The sequence below is a fragment of the Salvelinus namaycush genome, chromosome 6 (assembly GCF_016432855.1).
Source record: "Salvelinus namaycush isolate Seneca chromosome 6, SaNama_1.0, whole genome shotgun sequence".
Lineage (NCBI taxonomy): Eukaryota > Metazoa > Chordata > Actinopteri > Salmoniformes > Salmonidae > Salvelinus > Salvelinus namaycush.
In genome coordinates, this window is record NC_052312.1 from 34732242 (window position 1) to 34756520 (window position 24279).

The 24279-nt window shown below is 44.4% G+C and overlaps 1 pseudogene; it reads left to right on the top strand.

Moving 5' to 3' along the window:
• Positions 1-2481: 2481 nt before the first annotated feature.
• On the top strand, positions 2482-18346 carry LOC120049349 (annotated as a pseudogene).
• Positions 18347-24279: the final 5933 nt, after the last annotated feature.

Consider the following 24279-nt stretch of genomic DNA (forward strand, 5'->3'; position numbering starts at 1 on the left):
AAGTGTTACTGTTTATATCAATACAAACATGGTTCTGATGTCTGTGCGATTTTCAATCAATCATTACCAGGGTTAAGCATGGAGAAATGTGCTCTAAGAGTGAAGAACCGGTTAGGTCACGTCATTTCCTCAGAGAGAGTGTAGAGGCTAGTGTCGATCTACACCAAAGGCCCATGAACTGGTTGGAATATCTTTTGTACAATACAAGTTCAAATCTCTTTCTCTCTCTCTCTCACTCTCTCTGAGAAAGTGCGTCTCTTCAGACCCATGCTAAGAATTGGCCCCTTTTTTTTTTTAATTTCACCTAAAATGACATACCCAAATCTATCCATCTGTAGCTCAGGCCATGAAGCAAGGATATGCATATTCTTGGTACCATTTAAAAGGAAACACTTTGAAGTTGGTAGAAATGTTAAATGAATGTAGGAGAATATAACACAATAGATCTAGTAAAAGATAATACAAAGAAAAAATGAACAGTATTTTTGTATTTCTTTTGTACCATCATCTTTGAAATGCAAGAGAAGGCCATAATGTATTATTCCAGCCCAGGTGCAATTTAGATTTTGGCCACTAGATGGCAGCAGTGTATGTGCAAAGTTTTAGACTGATCCAAGGAAACATTGCATTTCTGTTCAAAATGTTGTATCACGACTGCCTAAATGTGCCTAATTTGTTTATTAATAACTTTTTGTGGTAAAAAATGTGCACTCTCCTCAAACAATAGCATGGTATTCTTTCCCTGTAATAGCTACTGTAAATTGGACAGTGCAGTTAGATTAACAAGAATTTAAGCTTTCTGCACAAGGTGCACCTGTGTAATAATCAGGCTCTTTAATCAGCTTCTTGATATGCCACGCCTGTCAGGTGGATGGATTACTTTGGCAAAGGAGAAAGGCTCACTAACAGGAATATAAACAAATTTGTACACTACATTTGGGATAAAAATGTTTTTTGTGCGTATGGAAAATTTCTGGGATTTTTTATTTAAGCTCATGAAACATGGGACCAACACTTTATGTTGGGTTTAGATTTTTGTTCAATGGTGCAACATACTGTCAGGTCCAAAATTATTGACAACTTTCATAAAGATGAGAAAAAAAAGATTGTATGGGAAAATTATATTATTTTATTCTAATATAATTGCTCAGAGAAAGAGATTTTGTTTAAGAAGTAATATTTTTTTTCTAAAAAAGATAGGGGTACACATTATTGGAACCCATACTTCCAATAAACTGTACTTCACCCTGCAAGGATAATGGCACTGAGCCTTTTTCTAAAATATTTTATGAGATTGGAGAACACATTGGGAGGGATCTTAGACTATTCCTCCATACAGGATGTTTCCCAGTATCCTTTGTTTGCGCTTATGGAACACTCCATTCAATTCAAACCACAGGTTTTCAATGGGGTCCAAGTCCAGAGACTGAGACGGCAATTGCAAAATGTTGATTTTGTGGTCAATTAACCAATTCTTTGTGGATTATGATGGGCTGCGGCCAAGTTTAAGCCTCCTGGCAGAGGCAAACAGGTGTTTGTCTAAAATGTCCTGGTACTGGGTAAAGTTCACGATGCCATTGCCCTCAGCTCTGTCGTTATTTGTTGTGTCATCAGCAAACTTTATAATTGAGATGGAGTCGTGCGTGGCCACGCAGTCGTGGGTGAACAGGGAGTACAGAAGGGGGCTAAGCATATACCCCTGGGGGGCCCCGTGTTGAGGATCAGTGTGGCGGAGAAGTCCAAGACCCAGTTGCACAGGAATGAGTTCAGACCCAGGTGTGATAGGGCAGTGTGTAGTGCAGTGACGATTGCGTTGTCCGTGGATCTGTTGGGACGGTATGCAAATTGTAGGAGGTCTAGAGTGTCGGGTAAGGTGGAGGTGATATGGTCCTTGACTAGACTCTCAAAGCACTTCATGATGACAGAAGTAAGTGCTACAGGGCGATAGTCATTTAGTTCAGTTACCTTAGCTTGCTTGCGTACAGGAACAATGGTGGAAATCTCGAAGCATGTGGGGACAACAGACTGGGATAAGGAGAGATTGAATGTCCATAATATACAAATAAAACAGCTTGTCTACGACTAATAATTGGAGGACAGTTGGAAGCAAGCTTCTGTAGTTAAAAGGACCTATGCCTATATCCACATGAGCTTCTATAGATAACCTTCTGGAAAATCTATGACAACCCTGCTTGAGAAAGCCGGCTGGTTAAGCCTTATAATGTGACTGTCCCATGTGTGTGAAGGTTTAGCATGACTGCCGTTCCACAATAACATTTGTCCCGCAGTCCCACAGAATGTGATTCACCAAAAAGTGGCCAACAAATCATACATTACACATTTGCAACGAGAACCAATGTTGTTGATGGCCCAGGCACCTAGATCTAACATTATACAATGGGTTTGAAAGTGAATAAATGTTTAATCTGTAAGCGGGTTAGGAGTGTGTTGGTGACAGAGAGAGAGTGCGTATGATTCATCATGGCGAGTGTTACAGCCGTCCCCTCATCATCAGCGAACGCTCCATCTCTCAAGGTAAACGTCCTCTTTCCAGTACCCGAAAAACGGCCGTGCTGGATCTCATCGCCACTGCTAACCTATAAGTTATCGTTTCCTATTCATGAAAATGACTGGATAAGAAGTCCTGACGCAGGTTTCGTTCAGAAAATACTAAACCGCGCACAACCTACAAAGATAGGAGGATTGTAATTCAATACACTTGTTTGAACTGCGTCCGTTATAGTTTTTTTTGATATACCGATGAAAAAATGATTTAACATATCTATATTGCTTAGCCCTGTGTGTTTTGAGATGGCACCTGTAGCATATGACGACACATTTTATATAACTGCATCACCGCCTGACGGGATGTTCTGTTATTCGCATGTCGCTCTTATAACCAGCCTATCTATTTATTGGCTGCCTACCAATGGCTCATAATAACTATGAGGGGTAATCAATGACGTTATTTCACAGTATTTACTGCATGATCACATGTTAAAATATCTTGTATTATAGAATCTAAATCGACCACAATTATTGTTAGGATTATTATGCCTGTTATTGTTATATGATTAGGCCTTTGCTTGTGGAGTAATGGTAACCTAATATAAATGCAAGCCTTCAGTTCACCTGGCGACGGACTATCGTCTTGCTGCAGGTAAAATGAGCTCCTGTGCTGTGCTGAGCAGAGCAGGGAATTCAACCCTCACAGACAATACCTAGTCCTATACTCATTCAATTTACGTCAGCAAACCTCACTGTTCTTTCCAACAACCCCATCTCTCCCTGCTCCCCATCCCATGCTGTTACCAATTATAATTTTTTAATAACTAACCCTGTTACTCTCTCATTGTCTGAATACACTACCAGAGTGAGAATGTTTTAATAAGTTTAGGCATATATGTAGTTGATTACATCCTATGTAAAGTTGTCATCTATATAAAGTTGTGTACAATGTCCTCCCAGGGCTCTGGTAAAGATGTATCCACCAGTAACGGCATGGAAGACAGCATCCACGGCTTCAAGGTAACATTCTAATCATTTACCTTGTGGTACAATGTGCATAGCAATGAGCATTATTCCTCGTTCATTTCAAGTGTGTGCAAAGGCATGTGGTACAGCAATGGTATTTTAATGTGGGTCACTTCAGATATTGCACATACTGCTACATTAGGGAATTTATATTGCATGTAAACTGCAATCACAAGGCATTTGAAGTTTGTCAGTGTATGGCAAACTGGAGACGCCATTCCCTCCAACTGCCCATTTCAGTGTGCTGAATCAGATGAATCACTTGCCTTCAGTGAGGAGCCCAGCTGCACCATCTTGATGTTTCCTGGATATGATTCTGATATTCATAAAACCTCCCCTGGTTGTCAATCAAAAGGTCCAGATCACACCAACAGCATGGACACCTCCCCCCACCCACATGGCTCTCCTAATACCTCTCAGTCCGTTCGATCAAAAAAAAAACACATCCCCCTACAAAAACAACAATACGTCCGCCTCAGCAAAACCGAGTCAAAGAAATCCACCTGAGATCCTGAGATGTTTATCTTATAGATCCATGGGGGTGTACTCCTTCTGGGGCCCCTCATTTGGCTTGTGCTCCCCAGACCCCTGTGCTAACCACATACTCAATGTTGTGGCCCTTTGTGGCCCTCAGAGAGGTATAGAGAAAGAGGAGGATGAGGGCCCTGGTCTATCTGGGAGGTCCTGTGACGTCTCCGCAGAGAATCCACTTTCCCAGATAACGCTGAACACCACCTGTCAATCAGGCTGTGACCTGTGATCTGCCACAGGCTTTTAGCTCTGATTTACTCTGCTCTCTAACGTTGCACAGGGACGAGACAGCCAGGCAGGCGGCAGGCGCAGGTGGTGATTTGGTGATTAGGAGAAAGAGAGGGGGAGAGAAAGGGGGTGAGCGTGAGAAAGAGAAAGAGAACGAGATAGAGAGTTGTCATTGGCTGTGCAGGACCATTTTAAGACTTGGGCATTCAGGGCTGGGTTAAGCTTATTATTAATTATTCAATGTCTGATAAAATGGCCTCATAGATGCTACATCCTCATAACTGCATCAGGTCTGTAGTCTTGGACTACAAGCACCTCTGTAGTACTGTATCTGAGCCTAGCTTGTGTACGCTATAGACCCCTGTGTTGCCACGGTACACAGTTGTAGGAATCTGACTCCTGTTTTGTGACCCACCTGAGCTGGATGTAGAGTATTTATAGTTTGGTAATCCCTGACCAATGGCGCGTGTGATGTTACGCTGAACATGGATTACTTGGAGCTCTCTTGTGCTATTACATTAGTTAACAGAGTTATCAGGATCTCTGTAAATGGGCCTATCTCAGATTCCTCACAGCAGGTCAGAAGTGATTTGTCATGCACTTCTTAAAAGATGTGTGTGAATTCTGAACTAATGAGAAGATATAGTCACTAGAAAATGTACTGTATTTTATCCAATTTTATCACACTGAACTTTAAAAATATCAATATATCAGATTCATGGCTGGATAAGTAAATGGCGATATTAGGCCAAAACATTGGTAACCAATGCTGTAGTCAGTGACGTGTGACTGTGAGAAAGAGAGAGAGAGTAATCTGACAGTGCTCTCTCAGACTGTTGGCCAGCACTACCCCTCTGTAATCTGAGATGACGCAATGCTGCAACAGGTCTGCATTTGCACGGGCAGCCCAATTCTGATCTTTTGTCCTCTATTTGGTCTTTTGACCAATCCCATCAGATCTTTTTTGTGATACCTTTTTCAGAGCTGATTGGTCAAAAGAAAAAAAAAAAGAAAAAAAAAAGAAAGAAAGAAAATCTGAATTGGGCTGCTTGTGTAAATGCAGCCAGGAGGGGGAGATCTGAGACAGGCCTAGAGCTGCCAACCACAGCAGAGCATTTGCTTTTAGCTACTGATCTGGACTAGGTTTGATATTTACCCCCACCCTCATGGTTAATGTTAGGATTGGGGGAGAGTTATCTGGTCCTAGAACTGTGGTAGAGGCAACTCCTACACTGAGAGCGGTTGTGTCAGGTGTCCTCTGTGGTTGTGATTGTTTATTGAGTGGCTCATGTTCCTAGAAGTTAAAAGCCTGGAGTGTCCTCTACTGGCCAGCGGGAGAATTGTAGAACTCTGAAGCGCCTGATGAGATACAGTGCATTTGGAAAGTATTCAGACCCCTTGACTTTTTCCACATTTTGTTACGTTACAGCCCTATTCTAAAATGAAATAAATAATTTTTTCCCCTCATTAATCCACACACAATACCCAATAATGACAAAGCAAAAACAGGTTTTTAGACATGTTTGCTAATTTATTTAAAAAAATACAAAACTGAAATAGGGAAAGGGAAAGGGGGATACCTAGTCAGTTGTACAACTGAATGCCTTCAACTGAAATGTGTCTCACATTTACATAAGTAATCAGACCCTTTACTCAGTAATTTGTTGAAGCACCTTTGGCAGAGATTACAGCCTTGAGTCTTCTTGGGTATGACGCTACAAGTTTGGCACACCTGGCTCTCTCCGGATATACTGTCCCCGTCCATACAGCCAGCTGGGTTCTCAGTACATCGCGCAGACAGGAATACAGAACTCTCTGGGAGAAAGAAAGACGGTGGTGTATGTTTCATGATTAACTACTCATGTTGTGATTGTGATAACATACAGGAACTCAAGTCCTTTTGTTTACCTGACCTAGAATACCTCACAAATCAAATGCAGTCCGTATTACCTCCCATGAGAATTCTCTTCGGTTATAGACACAGTCGTGTATATTCCCCCTCAAGCTGATACTACGAAGGCCCTCAAGGAACACAAACACTGGACTTTGTGCTAACTGGAAACCACATATCCTGAAGGTGAACTGCTCCCAAGGACTATGGGCTCTCGTTCTCCGTGGCCGACGTGAGTAAAGTGAGTAAGCGTGTTAACCCTCGCAATTCTGCCAGACCAGACGGTATCCTAGCCGCGTCCTCAGAGCATGTGCAGACCAGCTGGCTGGAGTGTTTACAGACATATTCGATTTCTTCCTGTCCCAGTCTGTTGTCCCCACTTGCTTCAAGATGTCCACCATTGTTCCTGTATCCAAGAAATTAAAGGTAACTGAACTAAATGACCATTGCCCCATAGCACTCACTTCTGTCATCATGAAGTGCTTTGAGTGGCTTAGTTAAGGATAATTTCACCTCCACCTTACCTGACTCCCTAGACCCACTATATATTTGCATACCGCCCCAATAGATCCACAGATGATGTAATCGCCATTGCACCGCACACTGCCCTATCTCATCTGGACAAGAGGAATTCCAATGTAAGAATGCTGTTCATTGATTATAGCTCAGCCTTCAACACCATGGTACCCTCCAAGCTCATCATTAAGCTCGGGGCCCTGGGTCTAAATCCCGCCCTTTGCAACTGGGTCCTGGATTTCCTGACGGGCCGACCCCAGGTGGTGAAGATAGGAAACAACACCTCTATTACGCTGATCCTCAACACAGGGGCCCCACAAGGGTGCGTGCTCAGCCCCCCCCTGTACTCCCTGTTTAACCTTGACTACATGGCCATGCACACCACCAACTCAATCATCAAGTTTGGAAAATAACCTTTCCCTCAACATTAACAAAATAAAAGAGCTGATCAACAGAGAGAGAACGCACCTATTCACATCAGCGGGACCGCAGTGGAGAAGGTGAAAAGCTTAAAGTTCCTCGGCGTACACATCACTGATAATCTGAAATCGTCCACCCACACAGACAGTGTAGTAAAGAAGGCTCAACGGCGAAATTCATCTTGGCCCCTAAGACCCTCACAAACTTTTACAGATGTACAATTGAGAGCATCCTGTCGGGCTGTATCATTGCCTGCTACGGCAACTGCACCGCCCGTAACCGCAGGGCTCTCCAGAGGGTGGTGCAGTCTGCCCAACGCATCACCTGGGCACACTACTTGCCCTCCAGAACACCTACAGCACCCGATGTCACAGGAAGGACAAAAAGATCATCAAGGACATCAACCACCCGAGCCACTGCCTGTTCACTCCGCTATCATCCAGAAGGCGAGGTCAGTCCAGGTGCATCAAAGCTGGGGGCGAGAGACTGAAAAACAGCTTCTATCTCAAGGCCATCGGACTGTTAAATAGCCATTACTAGCCAGCTGCCACCCGGTTACTCAACCCTGCAACTTAGAGGCTGCTTCCCTATGAACATAGACATGGAATCACTGGTCACTTTAAATGGAACACTAGTCACTCATCCTAATATTTATATATTTCTTAATTCCCTTCTTTTACTTTGAGATTTATGTGTACCGTTGTCAATTGTTAGATACTACTGCACTGTTGGAGCTAGGAACACAAGCAGTTCGCTACAGCTGCAAAAACATCTGCTTAAAATGTGTATGTGACCAATAAAATTTGATTTGATTTGATTTGGGGAGTTTCTCCCATTCTTCTCTGCAGATCCTTTCAAGCTATGTCATGTTCGATGTGGAGCGTTGCTGCACAGCTATTTTCAGGTCTCTCCAGAGATGTTAGATCGGGTTCAAGTCCAGGCTCTGGCTGGGCCACTCAAGGACATTCAGAGACTTGTCCTGAAGCCACTCCTGCGTTGTCTTGGCTGTGTGCTTAGGGTCGTTGTCCTATTGGAAGGTGAACCTTCAACCCCGGTCTGAGGTCCTGAGTGCTCTGAGGCAGGTTTTCATCAAGGATCTCTCTGGACTTTGCTCCATTCATCTTTCCCTCGATCCTGACTTGTCTCCCAGCACCCCACAACATGATGCTGCCACCGCTATGCTTCACCGTAGGGATGGTGCCTGGTTTCCTCCAGACGTGATGCTTGGCATTCAGGCAAAAGAGTTCATCAGACCAATCTTGTTTTAGGTGCCTTTTGGCAAACTCCGAGCGAGCTGTCATGGCTTCCATCTGGCCACTCTACCATAAAGGCCTGATTGGTGGAGTGCTGCAAAGATGGTTGTCCTTCTGGAAGGTTCTCCCATCTCCACAGAGGAACTCTAGAGCTCTGTCAGAGTGACATTCAGGTTCTTGGTCACCTCCCTGACCAAGGCCCTTCTCCCCCGATAACTCAATTTGGCCAGGCGGTCAGCTCTAGGATGAGTCTTGGTGGTTATTAACTTCTTCCCTTTTAGAATGATGGAGGCCACTGTGTTCTTGGGGACCTTCAATGCTACAGAAGTGTTTTGGTACCCTTCCCTAGATCTGTGCCTCAACATAATCCTGTCCCGAAGCTCTAAGGACAATTCCTTCGACCTCCTGGCTTGGTTTTTGCTCTGACAGTGTCAACTGTGGGACCTTATATCGACAGGTGTGTGCCTTTCCAAATCATGTCCAATCAATTGAATTTACCACAGGTGGACTCCAATTAATTTGTAGAAACAAGGATGATCAATGGAAACAGGATGCACCTGAACTCAATTTCGAGTCTCATAGCAAAGGGTCTGAATACTTATGTAAATAAGGTATTTCTGTTTGTTATTTTTAATACATTTGCAAAAATGTCTAAAAACCTGTTTTCACTTTGTCATTATGGAGTATTGTGTGTAGATTGATGAGGATTTTTATTTATTGAATCAATTTCAGAATAAGGATGTAACTTAACCAAAGTTTACGTAACTGTACAATGGCGAAGGTGCCTAAAGATGTCGGAATTTAGCTATTCAGGCACTATCCACATAATCTTTTAACTACGGAACACGCACATGGTTCAATGAGCCAATAAATCAGCACCAATTACTTTTTCTGTATGCCGGCATCTTGGAGCTAGAATTGGGATCATATCGGCCTACACTGTACTAATGATGACACAAAAATGAACACAGAATGAATTCACTTTGAAATGTCCACAAAGTACTCCTTAATCAAATGGACATTGTTTTGACCTATACATTTTACAACAGTGTTTGTGGACAATGACATACAGTATATTACACCTAAAGCAGTGTGTATAATGAGTTTACATTATACACCCCCCCCCCCCCCCAGGCAGCTGACCTGGTCATTGAGCTGTCCCAGACCCACAAGGCCAAACCTGACCTGACCAATCTGGTGTTTGGAACTGTGTTCTCTGACCACATGTTGACCATAGAGTGGACCAACGCTGGAGGGTGGCAGAAACCTCCCATCAAGCCCTTTGGTAACCTGTCTCTCCACTCGGCCTGCTCAGCCATGCACTACGCTGTGCAGGTAGGAAGCACCACCTTGTTAGAAAGTTAATGTATCTCAGGCTCATGCTGTCCATTCTTGCTGCCCACCTGATAGTAATGAAGACTACAGTGGAAATATGTTGGTAGATGTATTACACACATTTCATTTTTTGATACATTTATTTTGTACTAAAATAACTTTTGCAATCTATATGTATTTTAAATATGTCTAATAACATGAATTCATTCAAGGATATGACAAAGCAGCAGGAGGCAAAGTTAAAGGTGCAAAATCAGGTGCCAATTATAGTGTTCGAAAATGAATGATGGCAGAAATATTTACAAAACATGTGCAAAACGACTTTCGAAACAAACAAAAAGTCTGAAAACGTCCCAAATGAAAAGGAATTAAACAGGCATGTGTAGCTAATGTAACGTACTTGGCACAGGAGGGGTTAACAGGCTCTAACCAGCCTACCAATGAGCAATTCCAACACTGGTAAAAATGTACAGGTCAGCATCTACACTACAGGTACTGTATGTATAGGACCTTCCCCATGGTCTTCACATCTTACAGCCCCAATTTCAGTGTCTTCAATCAGGAAACAGACTGTGCTGCTGAGATTTTGTGTTGAGAGCTTAAGAATAATGTACAATACTTTAATTGTAGCTCTGATAAGAATAGGCACAGCTAGGATAGTTGAAGGACAGTGGATTGGACATAAATGGCCAACACGTACGCTCATATGTACTGAAACTTACTATCACACACACATAGGTTCAGGAAGCCAATTTCCCATTCTGGTCCTCATTCATTACGTTTACATTTACATTTTAGTATATTCACTCTGTTCAGAGAATGACTAGAGGTCAGTGGTTCTCTCCTGTCTGCCAGTCTTAACCCCTGTCTCTTTCCTCTCCTCTGTTCTGTGGTCAGTTGTTTGAGAGTATGAAGGCATACCGAGGTGCTGATGACAAAGTGCGTCTCTTCAGACCCATGCTCAACATGAACCGTATGGCCAAGTCTGCAGAGAGGGTAAGAACACGTACAGGCTATGGTACTGAACAAAAAGTTCAGAATTACATCCCTGTTAGTGAGCATTTCTCCCTTGCCAAGGTAATCCATCCATCTGACAGGTGTAGCATATCAAGAAGCTGATTAAACAACATGATCATTACGCAGGTGAACCTGGTGCTGGGGACAATAAAAGGCCACTCTAAAATGTGCAGTTTTGTCACACAACACATTGCCACATATGTCTCAAGTTTTGACGGAGCGTGTAATTGGCATGCTGACTGTCACGTTCCTGACCTGTTTTCTTTTGTCTTGTATTTATTTAGTTGGTCAGGGCGTGAGTTGGGTGGGTTTGTCTATGTGTGATTTTCTATGTTGGGATGTTTGTGTTCGGCCGGGTATGATTTTCAATCAGAGGCAGCTGTCAATCGTTGTCCCTGATTGAGAATCATACTTAGGCAGCCTGGGTTTCACGTGTGTTTTGTGGGTGTTTGCTTCCGTGTTTGTATTCGTGCCACACTGTTGTCGGTTGTATTCATTTTGTTATTTTGTTTCTTGTTAGTGTTCAGTTTCGATTTAATAAATTATCATGAGCACTACCCACTCTGCGTATTGGTCCGATCCGTCTCGCCTCTCCTCGTCCGAGGAGGAGGACGAATATGAAAACCGTTACACTGACTGCACTAATGCCCACCGGAGCTGTTGCCAGAGAATTTAATGTACATTTTTTCTACCATAAGCCGCCTCCAACGTTGTTTTAGAGAATTTGGCAGTACGTCCAACCGCACTCACCACGTGTATGGTGTCGTGTGGGCGAGCGGTTTGCTGACGTCAACATTGTGAACAGAGGGCCCCATGGTGGCGGTGGGATTATGGTATGGGCAGGCATACTGTAAGCTATGGACAACGAACACAATAGCATTTTATCGATGGCCATTTGAATGCACAGAGACACCGTGACGAGAACCTGAGGCCCATTGTCGTGCCATTCATCTGCCGCAAACACCTTATGTTTCAGCCTGATAATGCACAGCCCCATGTCGCAAGGATCTATACACAATTCCTGGAAGCTGAAAGTGTTCCAGTTCTTCCATGGCCTGCATACTCACCAGACATGTCACCCATTGAGCATGTTTGGGATGCTATGGATTGATGTGTACGACAATGTGTTCCAGTTTCCACCAATATCCAGCAACTTCACAGAGCCATTGAAGAGGAGGGGGACAACAGTCCACAGGCCACAATCAACAGCCTGATCAACTATATGTGAAGCAGATGTGTCGCGCTGCATGAGGCAAATGGTGGTCAAACCAGATACTGACAGGTTTTCTGATCCACGCCCCCTACCTTTAAAAAAAAAAAGTATCTGTATTCCCAGTCATGTGAAATCCACAGATTAGGGCCCAATGATTTTTATTAAAATGATTGATTTCCTTATATGAACTGTGACTCAGTAAAATCTTTGACATTTTTGCATGTTGCGTTTATATATGTGTTCAGTATAGATACAGTGTCTAGTATCTACAGTGTATCATATCATGTACAGTACAAGACTGGAACAATGTTCCCCAGAACATCAACATAATTGCTTTTCCTACTAGCACTGACTTTGCAGATAACTTTTTAATTGAGAAAAATGTACTGTCTCACTAAGCTATCTTAAGATGAATGCACTAACTTTAAGTCACTCTGGATAAGAGAGTCTGCTAAATGACTTTCTGTAGTGTCTGCTGCAGTCACTGAATGTTCTGTTTGTTCATATTTTTGTCCCATTTCTCCTTTCCTGGCTCAACCTTTCATTTGTCCTCTCTCTATCTCCCCCCTCCCTCCTCCATGCCTTTGACAGGGCAGAGTTGGTAGAGTGTATCAGGAGGTTGGTACAGGTGGATCTGGAGTGGGTACCCCAGTCAGACTCTGCCAGTCTCTACATCCGACCCACCTTCCTGGGTACTGAGGTGAGGAGATGACCAACCAACCACTCTCTGTCTCCTTCTGTGAGGGACTGTCTCATTCACTCTCATATGCTGTGACAGGGCTCTCCCTCCATCTAGCTTCCCCTGTCCTTGTTGGTGAAGTTGAAATCATTAATTTGTGAATAGTTCAAGAGTATGTCAACTATTGACATGTGTGTACGTGTGTGTGTGGCCTGTGTCCCTTCCTAGCGGCCTCTAGGAGTGAAGAAGCCGTCCCATGCTCTACTTTATGTCATCCTGAGTCCTGTTGGTTCCTTCTTCAGTACAGGAACTAAACCAGTCTCTCTCTGGGCCGACTCCAAATACATCAGAGCCTGGAGAGGAGGGACTGGAGACTGTAAGATGGGAGGGTAAGAGGACGGACTGGAGACTGTAAGATGGGTAGGTTAGAGGAGGGATGGGAGACCGTAAGAGGGGAGGTTTAGAGAAGGGACTGGAGACTGTAAGATGGGAGGGTTAAAGGAGGGACGGGAGACTGTAAGATGGGAGGGTTAGAGGAGGGACTGGAGACTGTAAGATGGGAGGGTTAAAGGAGGGACTGGAGACTGTAAGATGGGTAGGTTAGAGGAGGGATGGGAGACCGTAAGAGGGGAGGTTTAGAGAAGGGACTGGAGACTGTAAGATGGGAGGGTTAAAGGAGGGACTGGAGACTGTAAGATGGGAGGGTTAGAGGAGGGACTGGAGACTGTAAGATGGGAGGGTTAAAGGAGGGACTGGAGACTGTAAGATGGGAGGGTTAGAGTAGAGACTGGAGACTGTAAGATGGGAGGGTTAAAGGAGGAACTGGAGACTGTAAGATGGGAGGGTTAGAGGAGAGACTGGCGACTGAAAGATGGAAGGGTTAGAGGAGGGACTGGAGACTGTAAAATATCCAACATATCACAAGTTAGGATTGGATTTGGTTACTGTACCCTTTGAGGAAAGGAAGATCAGACATGGTAGTATTCTTTTGAGATGCAGTAAAAATGCTTGCTCTGCAACGTGTTGTACTAATTTGTCCTGACCCTAATATTCCCACCCTGCCAACAGTACTAATACAGCTTTACACCAGATTCAACTCTAAAGAGCTTAGGATTTCATTGTGACACGATTTATGTACAGTACACAATAAGACCACACGCTAGGTTACTCTAACGAACGGAACAGTGTCAAATCATTTTGGATTACGACACATGGAATTTAAATGTAAACGGACAACTCTCGTTTGTGGAATAAAATGAACATGAACATGGTGGTTTGTTTACAGGAACTATGGAGCGTCTATCTACGCCCAGCATGAAGCAGTGGATTATGGGTGCCAGCAGGTCCTCTGGCTGTACGGAGACACCATCAAGTCACAGAGGTCGGAACCATGAATATGTCCCTCTTCTGGAATAACGAGAAAGGAGGTAATCAGGATCACTTTCAGTGTCATGGCCAATGAGATTAGAGATAATACCTTTGCTTAAATCGGGCTATTGCAATTGGACAAGGCCAAAGGAAATATAGGCTGCGTTCCCATGTTCAGACATTCCATGCATCAACCAATGGTTGCATGCCACGCAATTTCTAGAACATATGACGTGGTTAGCTGATACTTAAAGTACCTATCCAGGCATTGTAAGATCTGGCATGCGTCAGCAACGTCTGAGCAGGGGAACACGACCATCCTCTTCTGGATCTGTTGATATGGACATAATGTTACTGAACGGGAAACTGATCTTTGTGTCTGATTGTACAACAGTGACATCTAGTGGTTAGAGTGTATATCACCGCAGCTGCAGTCTTACATAGCCAATGCTGTTCTTCACCTCATCTCTGTAAACTGGATCAGATTGGATATTCCATTGACACTAAAAGATCTGTTAAATTAATTTGTTCATCCAATGTTTTTCTCTCCAGAGGAGGAGCTGGCAACGCCCCCTCTGAATGGAATAATCCTACCTGGGATCACGCGGCAGAGCATCCTGGAACTCACCAGGAAATGGGTATGAGAGAGAGAATTATATACAGTACATTTGGCATGTATTCAGACCCCTTGACTTTTTCCATATTTTGTTACATTATAACCTTATTCTAAAATGGATTGAATTGTTTTTTCCCCTCATTAATCTACACACAGTACCCCATAATGACAAAGCAAAAACAGGTTTATCTTCTGTATACCACCCCTACCTTGTCACAACACAACTGATTGGCTCAAACGCATTAAGAAAGAAAACAATTCCACAAATTAACTTTTAACAAGGCACACCTGTTAATTGAAATGCATTCCAGGTGACTACCTCATGAAGCTGGTTGAGAGAATGCCAAGAGTGTGCAAAGCTGTCATCAAGGCAAAGGTGGCTACTTTGAAGAATCTAAAATATGTTTTGATTTGTTTAACACTTTTTTGGTTACTACATGATTCCACATGTGTTATTTCATAGTGTTGATGTCTTCACTAGTATTCTACAATGTAGAAAACAGTACAAATAAAGAAAATCCCTGGAATAAGTAGGTTTGTCCAAACTTTAGACTGGTACTGTATATAGAGAGGGTAAGAGGGGGGCAAGTACAATGTGTTCTCTAAGGGTAAGACATAAGACAGTTCAACAACAACACAGTTCAACAACAACACAGTTCAACAACAACACAGGGCACTCAGGGTTTAATTAAGGGAAAGATGGACTTGACACTCGCATGGACATACCACCAGGGGTGCTTCCATCTGCTACAGGGGCACAGGCACTATACCAGTGGCTATCACTGGCCATGAAACCAGTAGCCTGGTTGCCAGATCAGATACATGTATAGTATGACAAGGAATCTTGGAGGACTTGGCTAAAGCACAGGCAGATCTGGCAACTAAGATGCCACACTGGGGTGTGTGTGTGAGAGAGAGAGAGAGAGAGAGAGAGAGAGAGAGAGAGAGAGAGAGAGAGAGAGAGAGAGAGAGCGAGGGGGGGGAGAGAGAGAGAGAGAAAGAGAAGGGCTCTCCAGCCCTGTTCTTGGAGAGCTACCGTCCTGTAAGCGTTCACTCCAACGCTAATCTAGCGCACTTTATTTGAATAGCTGGTTGATAAGCTGAATCAGGTTAGTTACAACTGGGGTTGGAGTGAAAACCTACAGGAGGGTAGTTCACCAGGAACAGGGTTGGAGATCCCTAGTATATAGAGAGAGATATATAGGGAGAGAGTGAAACATTGTGCAGAATGCAGGAAGTCTTCAGCAGAGATGAGAAGCTAAGCGTTTACAGAAGCCTGCCCTTGTATGAGTTTCATTATATGTATTTTCCTCCTCCACTTCCCTCTCTCCTCATCCACCTCCCCCTCTCCTCATCCACCTCTCCCCCTCCTCTTCTAGGGGGAGTTTAAGGTGTGTGAGCGGTACCTGACCATGGCAGACCTGCGCTGGGCTCTGAAAGAGGGCCGTGTTAAGGAGATGTTTGGCTCTGGTACTGCGTGTGTGGTCAGTCCTGTGGGACGCATACTCTACCAGGGAGAGGTACACAACCACAACTCACTACCCTTACAACATATGGATGAATGAATGGATGGATGAATGAATGGATGGATGACTGGATGGCTGGATGAATGATGCAATCAAGCAAGCATTCAAAACATTAGAATCAAGCACTTTCACGTTTAACACTTTGTCATAAACCGCTGAACAGCTACTCCAGAAAGTTGTATTTTTTAAACTGTGTGTGTGTGTGTGTGTGCGTGTGTGCGTGCGTGTCTCTCTCTCTCTCTCTAGAACCTACATATCCCCTGCCAGGAGGATTTCCCCCAGCCGGCCTCTAGACTGATGAAGGAGCTCACAGATATACAGGTAAGGTGGTCACAGACATCAATTCAACGTCTATTCCACGTTGGTTCAACGTCATTTAATTCAACCAGTGTGTGCCCAGTGAGACACGTGTAACAGAGGTAGATTGTATTGTAACTCGCGCTATCAAATTGGATCCTTTTCGGAGGCGCAACTGGCTAAGGCGTTGTCGAGCCGGCGGTCACGTGTGTTTGTCGAAGCAGCGGATCACTCATTTGAGCCCAGAAAGTGGACAGTGACAGTGAAGGAAGATATACTGTTAGGCAAGCACAGTGTCCTCCGTCACGCACGCAACCAAACACGTACGTATGTATGCAGGCACGCACAGCAGATGTGGCCTCTCCCACAGTAATGGTAACAGCTGGATGGACGTCAGGGCCTGTCGACTGTCTGACCTAGACTGATGTCATCCTCAGCACACAGACTATTCCATAGAGATACATACTAGATTCATCTCGATTCTGTTTCCTCTGTGTTAGTGTATCAGGGCCGTTTTGTATTAGTAAAGTGTAGTGTGTATTCTGCCCTGTAGCTTGCCACATATCTGTATGTTCTACTCTCCATCGCCTTGGTTAAGAGCTGTAAATGGATACCATCCCACTCACCCTGCCTGCCTACCGGAATACCTTTGCTAGTGGGGGTGTTAAACTGAGTGGGGTCATTCATTCAGTCTAGATCTTTCTAATTATCTCTCTCTGTCTGTCTGGCCGTCTCTCTGTCACGTCAGTGAGTTTGTGTTCATCTCTGCCTCATATCATTTCACCCTATCAGGGCTAGGTCAGGTGATTATCGTTTTCCCTCTAAATCTCCTCATCGCCCCGGCTTTGTGTGAGAGCTTGTGTGTGTCTCCTCTGCCAAACCACTAGTGCTGTGTGTGTAGCTGTGTGTGTGTGGATCTGTGTGTGTGCGTGCGTGCCTGCCTTTGTGTGTAAACCTTATCTGAGTGTATGTGTGGCTTCTCTCCTCCCTGTAGCTCATTGTAGCGCTGGCACACACCCAGACAGAGGAGATAGGAGGAGGTTCATGTAGTAATGGCTGGGCAGGGATGGGAGATAGAGCAGTCACACAGTCCTGAAAGCTCTCATTAAGATGCCTGCTGTAATTACACAAACCTAATTATTGTCTCAGCCTTTGTGATCAAAGCCAAGATGCCGCAAATGACGCTGCTTGACCGAGAGAGAGAGAGAGAGAGAGAGAGCGAGAGAGCGAGAGAGAGAGAGCGAGAGAGCGAGAGAGCGAGAGAGAGAGAGAGAGAGAGAGACACGGAGGAGCCTAATGAACAATAACGTCGACAAAATGCAAAAAAAACTCCAGCCTGATGTTAAATCTGTTGACACTTAATTTGGATGAGAAAGAGAATGGCGTCCGCCTCCCCAAGAAGAAGACATTGGGCACAAACAAACGCGTTGTCTAAGATGAGGGGAGCGAGGGATGAGAAGAGGGATGAAAGATGGGTTTACTAACACGGTCCTCCGTTTCTCTTTCATGTTAATTAGAAATTGCATTTCTTTTGTTTCTCTTCGCGGGTGCTTATTTATTTTCACGACTCTGTCCATTACAACTAATTTGCAACATGAGACGTAAATAATTGGATTTGTCTCCGCGGTTGTCGCAGTTCAGGAACATTCTGTTTTGATTTGGTCGTTGTTTTGTGTGTGGCTGAGTTCGCAAGATTTCTTGGGATATTTGTTATTTTTTGTTTTGTGTTTTCGGTTGCGCCATTCACTGTGTTGTAGGCAAGGAGTTAAAACAGTTTGTGACTGCTACTGTAATTGTTGGCCTGTGCTTTTATGCCTGTTTGACCCCAGTTTAACCTTTGACCTTCTGATGATCTTTTCTCTCATTGGTCACAGTACGGCCGGACCCAGAGTGACTGGTCTGTCCTCGTGTAACCAAGACACAGATGCACGCACGCACACACGTATGCACGCACGCACGCACACACACACACACACACACACACACACACACACACCAAATAACAAGCCGGCAGTGTAACCTCTATATCAGTAAAATCTTGTGTGTGGGTAAGCTCTTTTAAATGTGCAATAATCTTACTCAGATTGCAGTATACTGGATGTTCAGTTTGAAATCCCATAGGGTGAGTAGCAATATTATTCCACTCTAACTCTGCTCAAAATGTGCACGACCTCCACGTTGACACACCCTGCCCTGCGCAGAACTGACACTCAGACGGTGCAGATCTCAATAGTCTGCCCTGGTGTGGCAGCCCTGCTAAAGTGTTCACTCTAAAATATTACCAGCAGGAGACTTAGAGGAGTAACGTTAGCAATGAGCAGCAACTAATGTTAAACCACTTTGACTCAATAGACCTTTAAAGGGGTCATGTTACATAGACAAGAGGTTATGTATTTCAGTATCGTTACATGCAAGTGTGCGTTTGAACCATGCCATGCCAAAACGTTCTTTTTAAATATGCTATTTCTATTTTGAATAGAGCATTTTAGAATTTTTATTTTGAACAAATATAACCGTTTTAAAGTGAGCTTAAATGGCGGACCAAGTTTCTCAAGGAGAAGCACTTTAGCACTGCTAAAAGAGAACGATGAATGAATTCAAAGAGGGCACTGGAAATAAGCCCTGGTATATCGGAGGGAGAGAGATCCCTGACGTCTGAAGCTTGGAACCGAGAGCGGTGGAATGATACACAAACCACTGCTATCAAAGAAAGCACAAGGCCAAGTAGCTCTACAAGTAGTATCATATCATTCCACGCCAGTTGCTGTGCACGAGTGTGTGGTGCTTAATGTCAAAATGTATGTTATATCTACAATCTGTTGATGGTGACGTCTAATCAAACATAATACTGGTCATTTGTGTGCTGATGTATCTTGGACTGTCTGTCATTTACTATAGACCTGTAATGCCTTGATTGACAGATATCTCTCTATCTGTACCTAGAAAGTCAAGCACAAGATCTGTTTTATGTCAAGTTCTATATATGCTTAGATGGAAGAGATGTATTTATGTCGTCGACGCAATGCGTCAAGTGATACAATATTTTGCCTATTCTGTTGATCCAAATAATAAACACGCACCAAAACATTTGTGTCTACTGCATTATGTTCAGTACAGTGTGTGTGTGTGTTTGTGAGTGTGTACCCTTGTGTGTGTGGTTCCTCAAGGCAGGGCCCATGGTTCCTGGCTGAGCTGCCTCCCAGTGAAAATCGGGCTGTTTGGTGCTGGTTCCAGCCCTATGCCCTGCGGCAGGCTGGTATAAAGCCCAGCACACACATCTTACCAACTTACCCCCTGGTACGGCTCCCAGCTCCCAAGGCCTTAGATACAGTACTTTCCCCCTTGCACTGTAGTCCTTTTTAACTGGCTGTTGATCGCATGCAGGACAGGAAACTGTAAACAAATTCCCCAACATATGGCTGTTTGCAGGATCATACTTCTCCTTTCCATCCTATCTCCTTCTCCCTCTTGACTCTGAGGATACATCTCATCTCCCTCTATTCTCTCTCTCTTCTCTCTCTTAGTCTTCTCCATCATCTCTTTCTTTTCTCTCCTTCCCCTCTTTATTGTCACTCTTCTTCTGTTTTCTTCTTTGCCTCCCTGCAGAGTGCCTTGGAGCGAGGAGCTTACAACCCCCCCCCCCTCTCTATTCAATTTAAGGGCTGTATTGGCATGGGAAACATATGTTAACATTGCCAAAGCAAGAGAAATAGATAATAAACAAAAGTGAAATAAACAATACAAAATGAACAGTAAACATAACACTCACAAACGTTTCAAAAGAATAAAGACGCCCCTCTCTGTCTGTCTCACTTACACGCCAATGTGGTATCTTAGTCTCCAGATCTGCCTGTGCTTTAGCCAAGTCCTCCAATTTTCCTTGTCAAGCTATACATGTACCTGATCTTGTAGTGTTTTTGTGGATTGTAGTATACTGTAGTATTTACTGTAGTGTTTTTGCGGACTGTAGTATTTACTGTAGTGTTTTTGCAGACATTACTGTAGTATTTACTGTAGTGTTTTTGCGGACTGAAGTATTTACTGTAGTGTTTTTGCAGACATTACTGTAGTATTTACTGTAGTGTTTTTGCGGACTGAAGTATTTACTGTAGTGTTTTTGCGGACTGAAGTATTTACTGTAGTGTTTTTGCGGACTGAAGTATTTACTGTAGTGTTTTTGCGGACTGAAGTATTTACTGTAGTGTTTTTGCAGACATTACTGTAGTATTTAACTGTAGTGTTTTTGCGGACTGTAGTATTCTGTAGTATTTACTGTAGTGTTATTGTTTTATTATCTTAGACATAGAAGTGGGGGCTTTCTCCTTCAGGAAACCTATTGGAGAAATACTAAAAGAACATTTTCTATAACCTGTAGGTCGGTAGGACTGGGTTCTGAATGGAGAGTTCAGAGCCTCTGCTCTTTTCTATAACCTGTAAGGGAACACAATATATGGTCTATACTTGGAATGTAGGTTTCTCACTTGTGTGTGGCACAAATTGGGATATGGGGGAGGGAAATGGGCAAGGTATATGCAAATTAAATACTGTAGTATTTACTATAGTATTTTCTGTGTGTGTATTTTTGCGGACTGTAATGTTTTTGCGGACATTACTGTAGTATTTAGTACGGAGTGTTTTTGCTGATAATACTGTCGTTTTTACTATAGTATTCTCCAGTATACTACAACATTCTATAGTAAGTACTACACATTATTGAGGGGTACTAGTGTGTAGCATAGTATTCTACAGTTTACTACAGAATTCTATACTAAGTACTGTAGTATTCTATAGTAGACTGTAGTATTTTTTCATGTGGGTCTCCTGTGGTGTCGTTGCCCTACACCCAGGGACAAGCAAGGACCCTATCCACCCTCCTCCTCTCTTCTCCTCTCTTCTCCTCCTCTCCTCCTCTCCTCCTCCTCTTAGCCTGAAGATAAGATGATGTTTTAATTGTCACATCTTATTTAGACAGCAGTGACATTCACTAGGGGACAGCACAGAGTGGAGGGGCGGGCCAGAGTAATCAGAGGAGATGAGAGGGAGAAGAGGGAGAGAAAGAGAGAGAGAGAGAGAGAGAGAGAGACCGCTGGCGCCCAGTCATCAAGCAGCTGCAGCAAGCGGAATTTAGCTCTGAGCGCTCTCCCTCCCCTCCCTCCGTCGTTTTTCTCATCGCCGCTCCTTCTCTCCCACAGCCAGGGCATGATCTGATTTGACAAGCACGGCGCTGTCATCTTGAGTTTGTCCAATTTGAAATGCTAATTAATGAACTCGCAGCCACTTTGTGTTTCGTTTCGCTCGCCGCTGTTGTTTGTCTTTGCCGTTTGTCTTCTCTTTACCCTTTCTCCTTCCCCTCTGCTCTTTCTGAGGCTGGAACTTCAGACCCTGGTCTGTGTCTGAGACGCAGATAGTGGAGGAAGATGGTATCAGGGTATTTGGCACCATGATGAGGAGTCACACAGGGTCGGGGACAAACAGGCGTCACGATTGAGACAAACAGAGGTGTCACGATTGAGACAAACAGAGGCATCATGATTGAGACAGAGGCATCATGATCGAGACAGAGGCGTCATGATTGAGACAGAGGCGTCATGATCGAGACAGAGGTGTCATGATCGAGACAGAGGTGTCATGATCGAGACAGAGGCGTCATGATCGAGACAGAGGCGTCATGATCGAGACAGAGGCGTCATGATCGAGACAGAGGCGTCATGATCGAGACAGAGGCGTCATGATCGAGACAGAGGCGTCATGATCGAGACAGAGGCGTCATGATCGAGACAGAGGCGTCATGATCGAGACAGAGGCGTCATGATCGAGACAGAGGTGTCATGATTGAGACAAACAGAGGCGTCACGATTGAGACAAACAGAGGCGTCACGATTGAACACAAACCTCTCTGATTGAGAGTGCTAATGGCTGGGAGTAATGGTACTCTACGGCCATGCCCCACATCACCAGCAGGTGGCGGTAGCAGCGTACACCAGCTGTGGTTACCGCTACTGATCAGTCCGTCACAGCATCAGAGCCAGCCTGCCTCATGTTCCTCATTTCCCCATTTCTGGGATCTTGGATCGCTGCCAATCAGAACGAAAATGAATGTAAAAGTAATCTGTCATGGCTGTCTTAATACCCTAATACAGTGATCAAATCATTTAATCACAAATCATCATCATCTCCCTCTCCTCTCTCTGTTAAACTCTGCTGTTACATTAAAAAAAATGTTTTTAAATAAGAGCCTCTCTCTGTGTGATTAAGAGGAGATTTAAGCGCTCTGACAGACAGACAGCTCCTAGCCTAGCTCTCCCTGTCTGATGCCGTGTGATGGGTTTTGTTAGCACCCGGGACAGAACGTTGGGTGTCAGTTGTAGAGATGACATTATATCAACGTTATCCTCGCCTCACACATGTTATCTGCCTTAACAGAGTTTTAGGGAGTTTTAAAACCAGCGCTGCTTAAGGGCTTAAGGATGGAGGGATGGTGGTAATGGAGGGATAGACGGATAGAGACCACTCTTGTCTCTTCACTCACAGTCACACTAAAGGCTACTGTGGTTTGTGTGACATGCCAATTGTCCAGGCCACACAACGGACTGGTTATATAATACTCAGATTCTACTGACTTCAGGTCTGTTGATAAAGGTCTAAGTGATTTCTATTAGTATTATCAAAATGTAGAACAATCCTACTGGGCACAGACGTCAATTCAACGTCTATTCCACGTCGGTTCAACGCAATTTCATTGAAATGACGTTGGAAACAACGTTGATTCAGCCAGTGTGTTCCCAGTGGGATGGGACAATGCCATTGTTCAGTTGTAGGCCTTTCAGATTGTTATTCATCTTCATTCATTGCCATATACAGTCCTCTCAGTGCATCACCCCCTGGCCAACGCTACACTGTCCCGCTCCATCTCTCCACCTCATCCCTCACTTCATCCCTCGCTTCAGGGACACAACACAGACACAGAAGAAAAGGGGTCTAATGTGGGGATCCAAATATTTTGTGTGTGTGTGTGTGTGTGTGTGTGTGTGTGTGTGTGTGTGTGTGTGTGTGTGTGTGTGTGTGTGTGTGTGTGTGTGTGTGTGTGTGTGTGTGTGTGTGTGTGTGTGTGTGTGAGAGAGAGAGAGAGAGACGAGTCCTGATGGTGAGTAATGTTCTCCAGGCCTGGCGGCTGGCACTGCTCTGTCTCCCTGCAGGTGGGCATGAGTCACCACACACACACACACACACACACACGCACAGAGACAGAAACACTCACTCACACACACACACACACACACACACACACACACACACACACACACACACACACACACACACACACACACACACACACACACACACACACACACACACACACACACACACACACACCACTCTGCCAGAAGAGAAGCCACCCAGAGTGCCTTGACCACCTCAGCCTCCTTCCAGCCAGCAAGCCAGAGGACATAGCAGCCAACTGGCCAACGGGCACCGAGACAAGCCAGCACTACATACCAGCACAGCACAGGAACAAGGTGCCCCTCTACTTTCTCTCTCTCTCGCTCTGTCTCTGTCTTGCTCTCTCTTCCCTCTCACTCACTCTTTCTCTCCCTCAGTTTCTGTCCCTCTCTTGCTTTGCTCTTTCCCTCTCTGCTCCGCTCCTCTCTGCTCCCTCCCTCCCTCCCTCCCTCCCTCCCTCCCTCCCTCCCTCCCTCCCTCCCTCCCTCCCTCCCTCCCTCCCTCCCTCCCTCCCTCCCTCCCTCCATCATCAGTCACTCATATCTTATAGAGTCATATTTAATGATCTATGTGCCGTACAACACTAAAAACCAGCTGTAAATCAATGTTCTTTAAGAGATGACTTCACTCTAGG